The 14,908-nt window shown below is 47.4% G+C and overlaps 4 non-coding genes across 4 annotated transcripts; all 4 read left to right on the top strand.

Moving 5' to 3' along the window:
* Positions 1–669: 669 nt before the first annotated feature.
* Positions 670–741, top strand: Trnap-agg (transfer RNA proline (anticodon AGG)). Its single transcript has one exon. It is a non-coding gene; the product is annotated as a tRNA-Pro (tRNA).
* A 7,234-nt stretch (positions 742–7,975) lies between these two features.
* On the top strand, positions 7,976–8,047 carry Trnap-agg (transfer RNA proline (anticodon AGG)). Its single transcript has one exon. It is a non-coding gene; the product is annotated as a tRNA-Pro (tRNA).
* Positions 8,048–8,238: 191 nt separating this feature from the next.
* Trnap-agg (transfer RNA proline (anticodon AGG)) lies at positions 8,239–8,310 on the top strand. The gene has a single exon. It is a non-coding gene; the product is annotated as a tRNA-Pro (tRNA).
* Positions 8,311–13,453: 5,143 nt separating this feature from the next.
* On the top strand, positions 13,454–13,525 carry Trnap-agg (transfer RNA proline (anticodon AGG)). The gene has a single exon. It is a non-coding gene; the product is annotated as a tRNA-Pro (tRNA).
* The last annotated feature ends 1,383 nt before the right edge of the window (positions 13,526–14,908 follow it).

Below are 14,908 nucleotides of genomic sequence, written 5' to 3' on the forward strand. Positions count from 1 at the left end.
TGCTTTTTAAACCTCCGTTATACCGATCGCTGTACATCGGCTTACCTGGAGATGACGTCCTTACACGGGTCTGTAAAATGCCTATTCTTCTTCACACTAAAACATTCTTCAAAGTGCACACTGAAAAGTTACCTGTTAAAACCTGGTTAAATAGGAAAGGAATCTTTGTATCTTCGATAAACTGGAGTCTCTGTAATGTACCGGGAACGATAGAACACTGTTTTATTGATTGCAAGGATGCCATATGGTTTTGGGACGTTCTCCAAAGGACTTTAATAAAGGATCTTGATATAAATGCTTATACAATACGATATCTGATACCACCTCAATGTGACGATGTGCCTTTTCATATGCTCCTGCTTATGGGGTTGCACAGTTTATGGAAAACTCGCATGGTAGACCGGAATGCAGAACCAATTGTATTTCGAAGTCACATTTCATTCGGATGATTTCACAGCTGAAAGACTTTTATGATCAGAGAGACTCCCAACCAGACTGGTATCCGTTGTGAATGACGTGTATCCTTTTGCCTCCCTTTTAGAGAACTCTTACTGTAATAATTGTACTGTGAAGTGTTTGTTTTGTGCTTGTAGACGCGGCTAAGACTGTTTTGGCCGCTATGGAAATATCTTACGTATTCGTAATAAATACCATGAAAGAAAAAAAAGTGGCTCGTTGGTCTAGGGGTATAATTCTCGCTTAGGGTGCGAGAGGTCCCGGGTTCAAATCCCGGACGAGCCCGTTTCTGTCTTTCTTTTTTTTTGCACAGATAACGGCACTGCATCGTGGTGAGCGCTCTCTTAGATAAGTTTCTGCTCCACCAGCCTCGACGACAGGTTTCATAACAAGCGTCACGCGGCTCTTCTTTGTTGTTGCAGCAAGGCACTGAAAACGGTGATTAGTGCGTTACTTTCTCACACATAAGCAACGGTGGCTCGTTGGTCTAGGCAATAATTTAGTGGAACTCCAAGGTACTTTCCTGGGGAAGCTGTCCAATTCATATTGCAGTACACATCGGGTGTGCTCTGCCAGATGCCATGCCAAAATCCAAGGCATTTCGGCCAACTGATCGCGCTACCTGTTGCTGTGCAGAAAGCTATAGCTATTTCGACACCTTCTTCCACGCTTTTCTTATGAGTACAAAACACAGCTATGTCGTCCGCATACGCTAGAACCCTAATTTCACTGCTCAAAAATGTATAGCCTCGAATACGCGGTGTTGCAAGTAAACCTAAACAAAAGGGTTCTAGGTAAATCGCAAAAGAAGAGGAGACAAAGGACATCCTTGTTTCACGCTTGACCGCACAGGAATTGAATCACTGAATTCTTTGTTAATCACTAATTTGGCTGTACAATCATGATACTAAATTATTACCGAAATGCGGACGAATATTGGACTGAGGAAAACGAACGTGTTAAACGTACTACCGATAAATGGGGTGGCCATAACTTTTCAGTATTTGCAGGAGCTTCCGTTTGCAATATTTTTTTATTGCCAAAGTGTTTTACGTGTTGCAAGTGATGACCATGGCCAGAAGTTCGGTTCAAAAATTCCACCGAGTATTCGCGACTTTTATATGGGGATCGCAGTGGGAGCGCACCAGCCGGTGCAATTTGTTTCATAAGGTGAAAAATGGGGGTCTAGGGCTCTCGCATCTGTTCTTCAAGCAGTTGGTGAGCAGATTCTTCTTTGTGCGGGATCAAACTGATGTATTTTTAAGAACTGTGATCCAAGCACGATTACAGAATTATCTATCTGATTTTGTTGTATCATCGTTTTCTTTGAAAGCAGGACTGCTTAGTTCTTATTTGCGTGAAGTGGTAATGTCTATACGCTTGCTCAAGGCAAGGTTTTCATATGAATACTTGTCTGATGTTACGAAAAAGCGTTTGTATTGTGATATTCTTGATGTATTCTTACCAACACCTGTCTATCGAGCTATCTACAAGCTAGGTCCTGAACGCGATGTGTTAAAGCGTGTTAAAAAAATGCTGATCAGGCCCTCAGTTAAAACATTCTTTTTTCAAATACATACCGACACTCTCCCTGTCAAGCCATGGTTACAAGGTAAAGGTCTGTTTGTACCTTGGTCAGTAAATTGTTTAATCTGCAGTAAACCGGAAACAATAGAACATATTTTTCTAGACTGCCACGATGCCGTATTCCTGTGGGATGTCTTGCAAAGAACTCTTAAAAAAGAATTGCCATTATGCCCTTTTGGACTCCGGTTTCTTTCATGTGCGGATACTGGAGAAGTGCCGAGTGATATGCTAATGTTGCGTTGCATGCATACCGTATGGAAGACCAGGATGGATGTTAGGCATGCTCATATACAAACTAACTCAGCAAGACACTATTTTGTTGAGAGTGTGATCTACACCCGAGACTTGTTCAGAGCCCAATGTGAACCCCCAGAATGGCTACCTATATTGGATCAATTGGCTTCTGTGAAACATTTTTAAGCCACATACACCGGCCGAGTTGTAGCTGGTGTATTTAGAATATGTACATGGTGTATCTGTTAATTTTGTTTGTGTTTGTGAAATGGCAATAGAAAAAAAAAGGCTCGTTGGTCTAGGGGTATGATTCTCGCTTAGGGTGCGATAGGTCCCGGGTTGAAATCCCGGACGAGCCCGTTTCTGTTTTTCTTTTTTTTTTGGCACAGATAACGGCACTGCACCGTGGTGAGCGCTCTCTTAGATAAGTTTCTGCTCCACCAGCATCGACGACAGGTTTCATAACAAGCGTAAGGCGGCTCTTCTTTCTTTGTTGTTGCAGCACGGCACTGAAAACGGTGATCAGTGCGTTACTTTCTCACACATAAGCAACGGTGGCTCGTTAGTCTAGATTCTGCTTCCGGCAGCCGAGCTGTGCGGACGTGTGAATCATGGGCTCCGATGGAGCAGCTTTTGCGGCTATCAGCCGCGGTAACAGGCTTATCGATAACGAGGAAGTGAGCTATCAGTTTATTTTGCCACCTCTGCCCAAGGGACCTGTTGTAAAGAACACCGTGTTTTTGCATGGCGACGTGCGAGCAAGGCCCTACAGGGTCGAAGACTTCCGAGACGTGCTCGTCCCGACTGAATTGCTACCGGAAGTCGTGGCCCTTGGCGCCTACCAGATCAATCATGTTTGGGCGGTCACCTTCTCGAACGACGAGGCGGCGAAGAAACTGCTGGCATTGAAAGAACTCAACGTGAAAGGGCGTCGCTGCGTAGTCGTCGACCCTCAAGACCAACAGGTACGCCTTCGCCTTCATTGGTTGCTGTACTGGGTGGAAGCCGAAGATGTAAAGACAGCGCTGGCAGCCTTTGGCAAGGTCATTGAAGTGACGCGAGAACGCTGGCGCGTCAAAGGTGTCGGATATAAGGATTCAACGTCTCGAACTGTTCTTCTGAAACTGAAGAGCGGAATGAAAGTAGACGACCTTCCGCACCAAATCCGAGTTGCAGGTGAACTGGCCCTTGTCGTGGTGCCTGGATGGCCAATGCAGTGCCTACGGTGCAAGGGTGGAGGGCATGTCCGTCGCGAGTGCAAGGTGCCGCGATGCTCGCGATGCCGTAACTTTGTCCACACTGAAGATCAGTGCGTACGCACGTACGCCACAGCCGTGGGGCCACCAGCAAGCGAAATCGCCGCAGAGATGAGAATGGATGCTGCTGAAGCTGAGGACGCCGCCAAAGGGGCGGGTGACCAGGAGAGCGCCAACAACGCGGAGGCGACAACAAAAACAGAGGGAGAGACGAAAGGCGTCCTTGTTACCCCCGAAAAGAAAGAAGAGTCATCAGGTTCTTCAGAAGAACTGGAGAAAGGCAGCGAAAACCGCCTTGTATCCGATGATGCCACGTACGTCGCAGGAGGTGGGGATTCGTTCCAAGACAGCGACGCTATGGAAGTGAGCGGCAACGCTGCCTTCAAAAGGCCGCTTGACGCCACCGACGGGAATGCAACTGCTAAGAACCACGCCGACGGGCCACCTGCAAAGACAACAATAATACGAAGGAGCAGCTTCAAGCCCAGTACAAACATTCCTCGGGACAGGAAGGAGGGTGACATGCTACAACCGACTACGGACCATGCCAGACCACCGGACGGTCCCGGGGGCGTCTAGCCGCTGGCTAGACGTTGCGGTGAGCCCTTTGCTCCGGGCCTTTTTCTCTTTCGTGTATAAGCAATGGCAACCAACCCGACGTTTAGCTTGGGCACGCTAAACGTGAGAGGTCTGGCCACCAAGCGTAAACAAAGCTAAGTGTACCGGATGATGGTGGACCAAGACCTCGATGTTCTAGCCGTGCAGGAGACAAACGTCGAAGGGGAGGAGGAGACCCGAGGCATGGTACTAAGGTTTACGCCTTCGTATTACGCGGTAGTGAGCCATGCCAAAGGAGCGTCGGCAGGTGTTATTTTATTTATTAAGAAGCTGCCCGGGCTCTTGATCGAAAATTATTTTTCGTGCCCTTCTGGCAGACTAGTGTACTGCGACTTTGCTGTAGGTAATGATTCTTGGCGGGTGATATGTATATATGCACCCAATATATGCGATGAACACAAGATGTTTTTTCCGCGTTAAAGGCGCACATATGCGCGCATAGAAAAGTCATTGTTATGGGAGATTTTAATTGTGTACTCAGCGATCGAGATAGAACAGGCAAGAGAACAAATGATAAAAGCTGTCATGTCCTCACTGAACTATTAGCCGAGTGTGACTTGGACGACGTGGCTGATTGCCTAGTCGGAACACGCCAGGTTCAATACACGCACTTCCAAGGCAATAGTCATGCTCGTCTTGACAGGATATACGTGACACTAGACGTTATACCCATATGTCGCAGTTACGATGTCATACCTATTTCATTCACCGACCACTGTTTGGTCAAGACATGTGTTGGACGCTAAGGAAAGGGCAACACTTTCACGTGGGAAATCTGGAAAATGAATTCCAAGTTGGTTAAAGGACGAGATTTTTCTAAGCAACGTACAAGAACACTTGAAGGAAGTAGAAAACAACAAAGTGGCGCAAATCACTGAAAAATGGGAAATTTTTAAAAACGAATTAAGTTAACCGCCATCGACCAATCCTGTAAAATAAAGTACGAAGAAAGAGCTAAAGAGAAAGAACTAAGGGCAGTGTTGGAAAAATTAACGGCCTTAGAGTGCAGCCAGCCGGGCGCATACAAGGACGATTTACGCGGCATCAAAGCGAAATTGGAGCTATGCGATGAAGAGCGATATCGAGGAGCGATTATACGCGCAAGGGCAGAGGCATTGACAGCAGATGAAACGCCAACTAAACGCGCGCTAGGTCTGGCGAAAACGCATGCGCGGCGCAATCACATAGATACTATTGAAATAGATAGTAATGAAATAACTGACGGTGAGGAGATAGCACAAGCTTTTTTCAAGCACTTCCAAGAACTTTTTCCATCGAGAACTGTTGACGTAGACGCCTTTAGAGCTGCGTTTTTGAGGCGTGTGCCGCAACTCAGCGACGAGACGAAGAACAGGCTCGAGGCACCGATATCAACTCATCAAGTTGAAAAAGCAATTGAAGATTTAAAAGCCGGAAGATCACCCGGTCCGGATGGCCTTAGTGCCAATTTTTATAAGCTGTTTAAATCAGATCTATCGCCTCTACTCGCTGACGTGTTTAACGAAGCGTATGAAATAAACGCATTGCCACATTCTTTCGGGCAAGCGCACACTGTACTTAACCCTAAGACTGACCAGCCTGCGAAACTGAAACACGTAACGACGTACAGACCAATATCACTTACCAACAGTGATTAAAAAATATTCATTATGAAGATAATCGCAGACAGGTTACAAACAGTAATGGAAACCATAGTAGGTCGGGCACCAAACATGCGGAATCAACGGACGAAGCATTAACACGAACGTACACATAATGAAATCGATTTTGGAATGTTGTGACGCCTTAAGGGCGCGAGTTGCGATTCTTCAACTTGACTTGGAGAAAGCTTTTGACTGTGTTGCTCACAGTATTTATTTGCCATCCTTAAGCATATAAATGTCGGGTCCATAATTACTAACGGGGTAGCCATGGCGTACCGGAACGGCACTACTAAGCTTATAATTAACAAGTCATGGGGGGCCCCCATCAGAATTCAACGTTTCGTGCGTCAAGGCTGCCCAGCCAGCCCACTTTTGTTCTGTATTTATGTAGAGAGTTTGTGTTTGGCAGTGATTGAGAACAAATGTATTCATGGGTTTACGATGCAAGCGTCAGAAGTCAAACTCCTGGCCTATGCTGACGACGTAGCCGTGTGTTGCAAAGACAAGGAGAGCATTTTACAGACGATAAATGTTGTGAAAAACTTCGGTGAAATCACAGGTAGTAGAGTAAACTGGAGCAAGTGCCTCGGTATTTGGCATGGAGAATGGCCTGAGGCTCCTGCTATATTTGCGAATGTCAAGTGGTCAACAACGCCAGTAAGGTACTTAGGCGCACCACTCGAAGCTTACAAACAGAGTGACGAATACTGGCAGGGCCAGCTTAAAAGTGCTAAAGAGGAGGCTGAGGCATGGAAAGCCAAATACCTTTCATTATTTGCCAGGGCTACTGTATGCAACTTGTTTTTCGTCGCTAAGCTATGGTATGTCATGCAATTCATTTTCTGTAACAGGGTCAATGTGCAGAAATTCCACAGAGTTTTTGCCGTGTTTGTGTGGGGTTCCGGATGGGAGAGATGTTGTCGCAACAATTTGTTCAGACGGGTGAAAGATGGAGGATTAGGGCTGGACCACCTGTTTGTTAGGCAACTTGTTGGACGTTTTATTTTCTTTTGGAACAACGATGATCCTTTTTTGCAAACAGTCTGTAGAGTTAGACTCGCGCACTTGTTGCCAGAGTTGATTGTATGCTCCCAAGGTGTGCCGGCGGCAGTGTTTGGTTTCTACAGGGAAATTGTATTCAGTGTTCGTTTCCTTGCTGTACGGTATTCGAAAGAATATTTGTTTAAGGTCTCAAGGAAAAAGCTGCGCAACGATATAATGGACAGCCTTTTTCCCCCACCGCTGTACAGAGCCATATACAGTCGAGGCCCAGGCCAGAATGTTTTTAAACGCGTCAAACGAATGCAGGTACCGCCAGGTATGAAAAGTTTTTTTTTCCAACTCCACACAGGTACACTTTCAGTTGCAACGTTCCTAGAAGATAGAGGCTTTTACATGCCCTGGGGCTCACAATGTATAATTCGCAAACAACCTGAAACCATAGACCATGTTTTCTTACACTGCTGGGAAGGAGTATACTTCTGGGATGTTCTACAGCGCACAATAAAGAAAGAATTTCCTCTTGACCCACATGGCATCAGATTTTTGCCGATAGATGACGATGACGGAGCACCTTTTGATCAGATTATGCTGACTGGCCTCTACTGTATAAGGCGCTCCCGCATGGCAGGCTTCTATTGCGATCCCGATAGAAGACCAGCCCGTGTGTATTTCCGGGAACAAATAAGACGTTTTCTTGATGTAGTTGCAACACAAGAGTGTCCTCCACCTTGGAGGGCCAGGATGGAACCCCTAGCCAATCTTAAGGAATTCTGAACAAAGCCTGTTACAATATGATAGGCTGCATGTGCTTATTATTTATACATAACGGATGAGAAGTCCATCTGTGTTTGTACATATGTCAGTTATGTTGGTATTCCTATGTACCGCTGCTTCCGGTAATAAAGAAAGAAAAGTGGCTCGTTGGTCTAGGGGCATGATTCTGGCTTAGGGTGCGAGAGGTCCCGGTTTCAAATCCCGGACGAGCCCGTTTCTGTTTTTCTTTTTGGCACAGATAACGGCACTGCACCGTGGTGAGCGCTCTCTTAGACAAGTTTCTGCTCCACAAGCCTCGACGACAGGTTTCATAACAAGCGTAAGGCGGCTCTTCTTTCTTTGTTGTTGCAGCAAGGCACTGAAAACGGTGATCAGTGCGTTACTTTCTCACACCTAGGCAACGGTGGCTCGTTGGTCTAGGGGTATGATTCTCGCTTAGGGTGCGAGAGGTCCCGGGTTCAAATCCCGCACGAGCCCGTTTCTGTTTTTTCTTTTGCACAGATAACGCCACTGCACCGTGGTGAGCGCTCTCTTAGACAAGTTTCTGCACAACCAGCCTCGACGACAGGATTCATAACAAGCGTAAGGCGGCTCTTCTTTCTTTGTTGTTGCAGCAAGGCACTGAAAACGGTGATCAGTGCGTTACTTTCTCACTCCTAAGCAACGGTGGCTCGTTGGTCTAGGGGTATGATTCTCGCTTAGGGTGCAAGAGGTCGCGGGTTCAAATCCCGGACGAGCCCGTTTCTGTTTGTTTTTTTTTTTTTGCACAGATAACGGCACTGCACCGTGGTGAGCGCTCTCTTAGATAAGTTTTTGCTCCACCAGCCTCGACGACAGGTTTCATAACAAGGGTAAGGCGGCTCTTCTTTCTTTGTTGTTGCAGCAAGGCACTGAAAACGGTGATCAGTGCGTTACTTTCTCACACATAAGCAATGGTGGCTCGTTGGTCTAGAGCGATTCCACTTCCGGCCATCACAGCGAACGGTCGCGGAATGTCTTGCTCCTCAGGAGCGGTTACAGCGGCCCTCGGACGCGGTTCCCGGTCAACGGAAAAACCTTCTCCGGATTACCAGATGGTTCTACCACAACTGCCTTCAGGTGCAAGTGTTTTGAACACTATTTTTATCCACGGCGAAGTTAAAGCTCCGCCTTACCGTGTCGAGCATTTCAGGGATGCGCTTTCGCGACTCATGCTGCTGCCGGAAGTGGTGGCCCTCGGGGCCTATCAGATGAATCATGTGTGGGCCGTAACTTTTTCGAACGAGGCGGCCAAAAAGAAGATATTGGACACAGAAGGATTCCTTGTCAAGGAACACCGCTGCTTAGTCATTGACCCGTGCAACCAGGGTGTCAGGCTCAAGCTCTTCTGGCTGTTGCATGGTGTTCCTGACGAAGATGTCAGAACAGCTTTGGCACCGTTCGGAAGAGTAACTGAAGTGACGAGAGAGAAGTAGAGAGTCCAGGGCTGCAACGACAAAGGAACCACGACACGGTCTGTGGTCCTGAAACTCAAGCCCGGAATGACAGCAGACGACCTACCACACCAACTTCGTGTTGCGGAAGACCTGGCTCTCGTCATTGTCCCGGGCAGAGCACCCCTCTGCCTCCGGTGCCGTGGCACTGGACACATTCGACGAGAATGCCGGGTTCCACGCTGTGGGCTGTGTCGTCGCTTTGGCCACGACGATACCCAGTGCGTGAGAACGTACGCCAACGTTGCAGGCCCAGGCAGGAGCGAGGACTCGTCCGAGCTTCTCATGGATCAAGAGGACGCCGAAGAGGCCGCCAAAGGAGCAGCTGAAGGGGCGGCGGCTCAGTCTGCACCACTGGGTACGAAGACCGCAAAGGTGAACCTGAAGGGGATAGATGAAGGCAATGTGCCTGATTCTGCGCCTCCGCCTGCCAAGGTTCAAGTGACGGAAGCTGGTGCTGACGTGACGGGCGCGTCGTCAGAAATCACGCCACCTCCGACCAAAGTGGCTGACGAGCCAGTTAGCGTCAGTGAGGACATGGACCTAACTTCCGACGCTAAGGGCGCCGGAAAGCGGTTGCGTTACGATGTTGAGGACCACAGCCAAAACACCGACGGCGTGGATACCGAAGGACCGACACCAAAAACACCGACAGTCCGACGGTCGACGCTGAAGGTCAAGCCCAACGTGCCGCCAGACAGACGGCCGTCACATGCGCCGCCTCCGCCTTAGCGGAGGTAGTGCCACGGAAAGAACTTTCCGCACCCGATCTTTGATCGGGAGTGATTCTACGAGGACGTCGTTTTGCAGTTGTCGCCTTCAAAGAGCAACACCAAGCATCAGTGTATACAACAGCCGCTATGTTTCCTCGAACCGTGTGAGTAGGGGCCCACCTTAATTGCAGCTAACACAATGGCAAATGAAATTAACATCACCACTCCGCTTCGTTTGGCGACATTAAACGTCAGAGGGCTGTCACAGCGGCGAAGACAATGTCAGATTAGCCGCATGCTATTAGAAAAAGACATTGATTTGATGGCAGTCCAAGAAACAAAAATTGAATCAGAGGAAAAAACGGATCGATTGGCAGAAATTTTCAGAACGAATTACAACGTATGCGTTTGCCATGCGAATGGTACTTCTGGTGGCTGCCTTCTTTTTATTAGAAACAGTATTGGGATAACAGAGCAGCAAGTTACTTCATGTCAGGGAGGGCGTATGCTTATTTGTGATATTTCTTTTTCTGGACTGCTTTGGCGGGCGGTGTGTGTATATGCACCTAATAATGCTTGTGAACGCGAAGAATTTTTTGTTTACCTGAGGTCTTTCTTGGTGTGTGACAGGCACGTTCTAGTGTTTGGCGACTTTAATTGTGTGTGCCGGCCGATAGATAGATCGAAAAAGCTGCTCAGTCAAGATAGAAGCGCAACTGTTCTGCATGAAATTTTGTGTGAAGTTGATCTGGAGGATGTTGGAAGTGTTCTTGGTTCTGACAGTGATGTGCAATATACGCATTTTCAAGGAGACTGCCACTCGAGGTTAGACCGTATCTATGTCCCTTTTCTCTTAGTTCCGCTCCTTTCTAGCTACATTGTTGAATGCATCAGTTTCACTGACCATTGCTTGGTAATGGTTACGATAGGTACGAAAAGCAAAGAGAAAAAATTTAATTGGCACTTATGGAAACTTAATGACAATTTATTGCAGGATGAATTGTTTCTACGAAGAATAAAAGAGAAATTAGAAAATGTTCTCCTTCAAAATGCGGAAAATGTTGTAGAAGCTTGGGAACTGTTTAAAACCGAAGCGAAAATAATTGCTTTAGAGAGAGCATGCGTGTTGCGGCACAAACAAAAGCAAGAAGAACGTCAACTGCAGTGCACGTTAGCATACCTTTTGAACATGGAAAGAGGCGCGGCTGGTACATTTGTAAGCGATATCAAAGAACTTAAAGCGAAACTTGAAGTCATTGATGAAGAGAGATATCGCGGCGCCGTTTTGAGAGCACGCGCAGAACGAGTATGGTTGGGTGAAACGCCCACCAAGTGAGCGCTAAGTGATGAGAAGAGACACGAATTGAGTAAGGAAATAAAAGAAATAGTTTATCAAGGGCAGCTTACAAACGACAAGGAAATGATAGAACGTGCTTTTGTGGACCACTATAGTACGCTGCTAAGCAAGAGAGCAAGGGATATCTCGGCGTTTAAAAGTGATTATTTGCCTCTGATGGTGAACTTAAGGAAGCTCTTGAAAGGCCTATTTCTGTAGAAGAAATTGAAAAGGCTATCGATGACCTCAGTGCAAGAAAATCGCCTGGACCAGATGGTCTTGGGGCAGCGATATATAAAATTTTCAAGGTTGAAGTAGCACAGGCTCTGTATCGCGTCATAACGAAGTGTTATGAACAAAAATGGACGCCTCCTTCCTTCCGACAGACACATGTGGTACTTATACCTAAAGTTACTGACCCCATAAAGTTTCAATCAGTAGAGGCCTACCGACCAATAAGTTTAGCTAACATTGATTATAAGGTATTCATGAAGGTGCTCGCCCAACGTCTTCAGAGTGTAGTGAAATCCCTAGTAGGTACACATCAGACATGCGGTATAAAAGGTAGGACTATTTTCACAAATATACACACAGCGCGAAGCATACTTGAATGCTGCGATTTGATGCAAGATCGTGTAGCTATGCTACAACTGGATTTAGCCAAAGCTTTTGACAGGGTGTCGCACGAGATCCTGTTTCTGCTTCTTGAATACATGAATGCCGGAAAAGTCATTTCGGATGGGGTGAAAATGGTTGATGATGGTTGTACAACAAATATAATTATCAACAACAGACTCAGCAGACGAATTCCAGTACTGTCTAGCATAAAACAAGGGTGTCTGATCTCGGCCTTGCTTTTCGCTCTTTATTTAGAACCTTTCTGTTTAAAGATACTTCAGAGCCATAGTATTCGCGGGTACACGTTTTTTGGCAGAGAAATAAAAGTGTTAGCCTATGCTGACGACATAGCAGTGTTCTGTCGCGATAAGCAAAGCATTGCAGAAGTAGTGAAGGAAGCCCAATCTTTTTGTAGTGCTTCTGGTAGTGCCATAAGTTGGCCAAAGTGTTTAGGATTTTGGCACGGGGACTGGCAAGATACGCCAGAATTGTTTTGCAGAATGCAGTGGAGTGTGTTACCCGGCACTTATCTTGGGGTTCCACTCGGCAACTACCGAGAGCCAGTAGAATACTGGACGAATGAGAGGGACAGAATGAAAGAACAAACTAACAAATGGGGAGGCCACAACTTTTCGATGTTTGCAAGAGCCAAAGTGTGTAATGTGTTTTTAGTAGCTAAAGTGTTTTACGTCTTGCAGGTGCTATGCATGAGTCGATCTTCAGTTCAAAAAATACACAGAGTGTTTGCGGAATTTATTTGGGGTTCAGTATGGGAACGCATGAGCAGATTTAATTTGTTTCACTCTTTGCGCAACGGCGGACTCAGTTTAACTCATTTGTTTTTCAAGCAACTTGTGTCGAGATTTGTTTTCTTTCGTGACCAAAGTGATGGGTTTCTGCGCACGGTGATCCAAGTGAAGTTACGTGACGCTTTGCCCGATTTTGGTGTATCGTCGCACGCAGTCAAACCGATGGCACTAAAAGCCTATATGCGTGAAGTTATCACGGCGATTCGTCTTCTAAATGCGAGATTTTCTAGAGAGTACTGGTTTGAAGTGTCACGAAAAAAATTATATAAGGATCTTGTTGACGTTTTTGTACCTATGCCAGTGTATCGTTCTATGTACAACTTAGGGCCTGAACGTGATGTTCTCAAAAGAGTAAGGAATATGCCTGTAAGAGCTAACACAAAATCCTTCTTTTTCAAGCTCCACATTGACACACTGCCGGTTAAGCCATGGCTAAGGAGCAAGGGTTTGTTTGTCCCATGGCCCGTCAATTGCCTTATATGCAATAAGGAAGAAACAATTGAACATATTTTTCTTGACTGCCACGATGCCCGCTTTCTTTGGGACATTCTGCAGCGAACTTTAAAAAAAGGAACTCCCGATTAGTGCTTTTGGAATAAGGTTCTTGCCATGCGCAGAACCTGACGGTGTGCCGGCGGACATGTTAATGTTATTGTGTATGCAAAGCGTATGGAGAACTCGAATGGCTGTACACAATGCTGATGTACATGCGAGGTCAGCCAGATACTATTTTGTTGAAAATGTTGTTTACACACGGGAAGTGTTGAAAATGCAAAGTGACCCACCGGAATGGCTTCAAGTGTTGGACAGTTTGGCTTCGTTGAAGCCATTTTAACATGACGCTACAGTCTTTTAACAACTGGTTATTTTAATCTCTTATTTATTTGACATGTTGTTTTTGTGTATTTGCCAAGTCGGTAATAAAGAAAAAAAATGGCTCGTTGGTCTAGGGGTATGATTCTCGCTTAGGGTGCGAGAGGTCCCGGGTTCAAATCCCGGACGAGCCCGTTTCTGTTTTTTTCTTGGCACAGATAACGGCACTGCACCGTGGTGAGCGCTCTCTTAGATAAGTTTTTGCTCCACCAGCCTCGACGACAGGTTTCACGACAAGCGTAAGGCGGCTCTTCTTTCTTTGTTGTTGCATCAAGGCACTGAAAACGGTGATCAGTGCGTTACTTTCTCACACATAAGCAACGGTGGCTCGTTGGCCTGGATTCTACTTCCGGCCACCGCAGGGAACGAACGTGTGATGACGGGCTCCGTAGGAGCGGCTTCAGCGGCCATGCCTGGCCGCAGTAACAGGGCTACCGAAGAGGAAAGTTCATACCCGGTTGTTTTGCCAGGACTGCCTACAGGGCGTTTCGTTGTAAATACTGTTTTTTATTTTTTGCTCGCCGATATCAGGGCCCGCCCGTATCGGGTCGAGGATTTACGGGACACGTTAGCTCAGCATGAGCTGCTCGCCGATGTTATCGCCCTGGGGGCGTATCGGATGAGCCACGTATGGGCCGTTACTCATAAGGATTCTGAAGTGGTAACGACGATTGTCAGCGTCGGTGAGCTACTTGTGAAAGGAAACCGTTGCCTGGTGATTGATCCCGCGAACCAGGACGTGCGACTCAAGCTTCACTGGCTGCTACATAACGTGCCGGACGAAGACGTACGAGCCGCCTTTGCGTGATAGGGGAAAGTCACCGAAGTTTCCCGGGAGCGCTGGCGTGTGCGGGGTATGTCAGAGAAGGGCTCCACAACGAGGCTCGCCACACTGAAATTGAAAGCAGGCGTGAAGCTCGACGACTTGCCGCACCAGCTCAACGTTAGCGGTGAGTTGGCGCTCGTCGTCGTACCAGGTAGGCCTCCGTTATGCCTTCGCTGTCGTAATACGGGCCACATCCGTAAAGATTGTCGGGTCCCACGTTGCGGAGCCTGCCGTCGGTTCGGCCACGAAGACGACCAATGTGCCCGCACTTATGCGAGCATCGCGGGCCCCGGTACAAGTGAAGACTCATCTGAGCTGCTAATGGACGAGGCGGACGCAGAGGATGCAGCCCGTGAAACTGGGCAACCAGCGACGCGGGATCGGCCTACGTTGACGCCACTGACGAAGCAGAGTGCGACGACGTCCAATGCAGTAGCGGCGGCCGTACAAGTGCAACGTGAGGTTCAGCCGGAATACGACGGCACGCTAGAGGATAAGACGACAGCTGCGGACAAAACTCCCGACAACGTGGAGCCTAGGAACCCCGAGACCATGGACTTCAGCCAGGAGGCTGCCGCCCTGACAGCTGGGAAGCGCTCCCGCGAGGAGTTCGTCAGTAAAAAGCAAGAGCTGGGTGGTGGCAGTGACGAGCCGCCGCCGAAAACCCCAGGAATTCGGTGCTCTACCTTAA

The sequence above is a fragment of the Dermacentor silvarum genome, chromosome 7, assembly GCF_013339745.2.
Source record: "Dermacentor silvarum isolate Dsil-2018 chromosome 7, BIME_Dsil_1.4, whole genome shotgun sequence".
Classification (NCBI taxonomy): domain Eukaryota; kingdom Metazoa; phylum Arthropoda; class Arachnida; order Ixodida; family Ixodidae; genus Dermacentor; species Dermacentor silvarum.